The sequence below is a fragment of the Globicephala melas genome, chromosome 1 (genome assembly GCF_963455315.2).
Source record: "Globicephala melas chromosome 1, mGloMel1.2, whole genome shotgun sequence".
Classification (NCBI taxonomy): domain Eukaryota; kingdom Metazoa; phylum Chordata; class Mammalia; order Artiodactyla; family Delphinidae; genus Globicephala; species Globicephala melas.
The window spans coordinates 73450332-73454246 of record NC_083314.1 but is presented as its reverse complement, the minus strand read 5'-3'; the positions used below and the strand labels follow the sequence as shown (position 1 = coordinate 73454246).

At 35.7% G+C, this 3915-nt stretch overlaps 1 pseudogene; it reads left to right on the top strand.

Moving 5' to 3' along the window:
• Window positions 1–2177: 2177 nt before the first annotated feature.
• Window positions 2178–3633, top strand: LOC115844671 (olfactory receptor 10R2-like; annotated as a pseudogene).
• Window positions 3634–3915: the final 282 nt, after the last annotated feature.

The window sequence follows — 3915 nt, the reverse complement described above, 5'->3', positions numbered from 1 at the left end:
CCACATAAGTTCTGTGGATAAGTTTGAAAAAGTAGATGACATATTACAGGGGTTTGCAGGGGAGGGTCAGGGAATAGCCATTGAGTAATCTGGCCTTTCCTTTCAGAAACTCCATCTTTCTTTGGGTAACTAGTCACTGTCCTTTCCGAGGATGACCCTATAAAAGAGAAAATATTCAAAGAAAGGAGACCAGGAAGTTGGAAATGTAGAGAAGATATCCCAGGAGGAATAATAGGGGAGTCTTTGTTCTGGTCAAAAGCACAGGGTATACTTCTTATTTATAAAGTTTAGAGATAAGGCAATTCAAAGATATCAAAAGTCCCATTTCAAAATTTTACTAAAACTTTGTCTAAGCAAAAGATCAAACAATAATAGAAATTGTATTATTTGTAAAGTACTTTAAGACCAACAGTAAAGTGCTATTAAAATTTTAAAAGTGTGAGATAATGGAGAAAACCATTTGATAATCAGAAAAGAAAATGAAAATGCAGCACTTTTTTTCTTCCAGTTTTACTGAGATATAATTAACATGCAACACTATGTAAGTTTAAGGTATACAGCATACTGATCTGATTTACATACATCATGAAATGATTATCACAGTAAGTTTAGTGAACACCCATCATCTCATATAGGTACAAAATTAAAGAAATAATAAAATAATAAAAAAATTAAATAGAGGAAAGTATTAATAATTATATTTTTTCTTGTGATGAGAACTCTTAGGATTTACTCTCTTAATAACCTTCATATATAACGTACAGCAGTTAATTATATTTTTTTGGGATGAAAACAATTTTTAATGGATCATTTGTCTTTGCATTTAGAAAATAATGTTATAGAGATTTTTCATCACAAAATGTCAAAGCAGAAGGTTAATATTATATGCTAGATTAATATCAAGGGAAAAAGTTTAGAAAATCCCTGAAATCAAATGCCATCTTGAAATAATTCAGAAGAGAAACTGGGGTCATTGGTCACTTTGGTCCTTCAACAAATTTTCAAGTACTTGGTATATACTAGACACTATGTTATGTGCAGGGATGCAGTTTCTGTCTCTGGTGAGTTACAATTTGTGTAGTCAAAGGTAAACTTATAATACTAAGGCCAAAGCAAATAAGATTCTAATGATTGCTAAGGAAACCCAGATAAAGTGATAAAGCACAATTAAGAAGCTGTAGGAACAACAATGTGCACATGTTATTTTAACTGATAATTTAAAGATAGTCACACAATTAAAAGATGAATAAAATGAAAACAAACATGAAGTATGGACTATTTCCAGATGTAGGGGATAGTATGAAAAAGGACATGATTGTTCAAATTTTCTCAATGCTAAAGTGCATGTGAAGAGATATACAGTGGAAGCTATGAGTGGAAAGTTACTTTTCAGACAAGAATGAAAGTCAGAATATAGCTGTTTTAACTTTATAGATAATTGAAGGCCATTTAGTTTTGTTAATAGGATAGAATTTGCCCTATAGAAAGACAACTTTACTGCTGTAGTGAACTGTGGCTTAGAGTAGGAAGAGACAGAATCCTAGGAGTCCATTCATAATGCTCTTGTAATAATCCAGGTAAGAGCTAATTTCTGGAAGAACAGAAGAAATGGATTCTAGAACTATTACAGAAAAAAAAATGGATTGTATGTGGAGGATGAGAATTATCATGTGTTTAAACATGCCTCAGAAATTTACAGCTTGGATGACTAAGAAGTTTTGGAAACTTTTTATTGATATACAGAATCCAGGTAAAGGAAAAGATTTGGGTTGGAGCTTGGAGAGGCTAAGAATGTTTAAATAAAAATATGTAATCTAGTACCAACAATAAGAACTGTGTCAGAGGCCTCAGGGAAAGTATCTGAGCATCACTGATCAGGAATTCAGAGACAGATACCGGAGCAACAGTCTGTCGGGTCTCCAATTCAGGTATATCAAGGATAAGATACATAACCAAATGGAAAAACAGTGAATGCTGAAGGAAAACTAATTAATTTTAGCCACAAATTTTCTGCAAAGGGAAATCAGGCCTGGTGTCCTAGAAGAGTTTGTAGGGTATTCATAACACTAGTTCTAAGACAGTAGCTGTAGTTCTAAGCCAAATTAATTTTAATGAATGACTGCATTAAAATTGTAGTCAATTTTAATGTGATATATAATTGGTAAAAAAAGAGAATTATGTTCTTTAAGGACAAGCAGCACAAAGACAAATCAATGGTTATTGACCTAGATGAAGAAAGTATTAAAAGCAGGTGGAACGTAGATCTTCAGACATTGGTGGTATTGCTTGTGAAATATATGTATCAGTAATGTGGATGAAACTATGACCACTTAAAATCATAATTAATGTAGAGAAAGGCTTTTTTGAGGATTAGATTACCAAAAAATTAAGCAAAGACTATATAAGTCTGCAAGGAAGGGGCCTGAAGAACAGGCTTTCTTTGAGCAAATGTCTGTACATTTCATGTGAACACTTGTCCCCAAATTCAGTGCTAAAATCATTGGCAGAAAAATAGCACTGTGGGTGCATATTAATTTAGGATACATTTTGCTTAGTTTACAATCCTTTTTTTTTTCTCCCATGCCGGTTTTTTCTCTTTCATACGAAACCGGCTACTTTATGAAGGGTAAATTCCCTCGACTTCTCACTTTTAAAGGTCTCTGGAATTGAACATATTGACTTTATTCCGTGGGATCAACCCTCCACGGCCAATTCCTCCTGTGTTACCGAATTCCTCCTGCTGGATTTTTCCAGCCTTGGGGAATTGCAGCTTGTCCTCTTTGTGGTCTTTCTCTGCTTCTATTTGATCATCTTGAGTGGAAACATTACAATCATCTCAATCATCTGCTTGGATCACAGTCTCCACACACCCATGTACTTCTTTCTATGTGTCCTTTCTACCTCTGAGACCTTCTAAACAATTGTCATCCTGCCCAAGATGCTTATCAATCTGCTCTCCATACTCAGGACACTCTCCTTTGTGAGTTGTGCTTCAGAGATGTTCGTTTTCCTTGTTTTTTCTGTCACCAATTCCTTGCCTCTGGGAGTGATGGGCTATGACTGTTATGCTGCTGTCTGTCAGCTTTTGTACTACCCCATTCTCATGAGCTGGAGGGTTTGTGGGCACTTGGCAGTAACTTGTATTGTTAGTGGTTTCCTAATATCTCTATTGGGAACAACTTTGGTCTTTAGCCTCCCTTTCTGTGGCTCCAACAAGGTCAAAGATTATTTTTGTGATATTTCACCAGTCATCTATCTCGCCTATGCTGAAGCCTACATTAATGAACCTGTCATCTTCACTGGTGGGGTCTTGGGGCTTGTGCCCTTGATCTTCATCTGCATCTCCTATGAATTTATTGTCTCTACTATCCTGAAGATCTCATCAGCTGAAGGCAAGCAAAAAGTATTCTCCCCCTGTGCCTCTCATCTCATTGTAGTCATTGTCCACTACGGCTGTGCTTCCTTTGTCTACCTGCGACTCTCAGCCAAATATACATCAGGCAAAGATGGGCTGGTGACAGTGACCTATACCATCATCACCCCACTGTTGAACCCTATGGTATACAGCCTCAGGAACAAAGATGTACAGCTGGCCATTCAGAAAATGATTGGAAAGACTGGGTTTTCTGTTAAGACTTTATAATTAAAACATTTTTTCAACAGTACACACAAATTTGAGTCAAATATGTATCTAATTGTTTAAGTCATAAAAGTTTCTAGTCTATTCACCTGTATGACTGTGTGGCTTTGGATAAGTTGTTTGACACTGTGGGGATGTAATGTTCTCTTAAGTAAAGCACACATAGCAACATGTTTTTCTCAAGGTTGTTGCAAAATTAAGGGAGATATCAGAGCATCTGTCACTAAAAGACAACTCTCCTACTTATCTTCTTCTTCAGAGATAGTTCTCAAAAG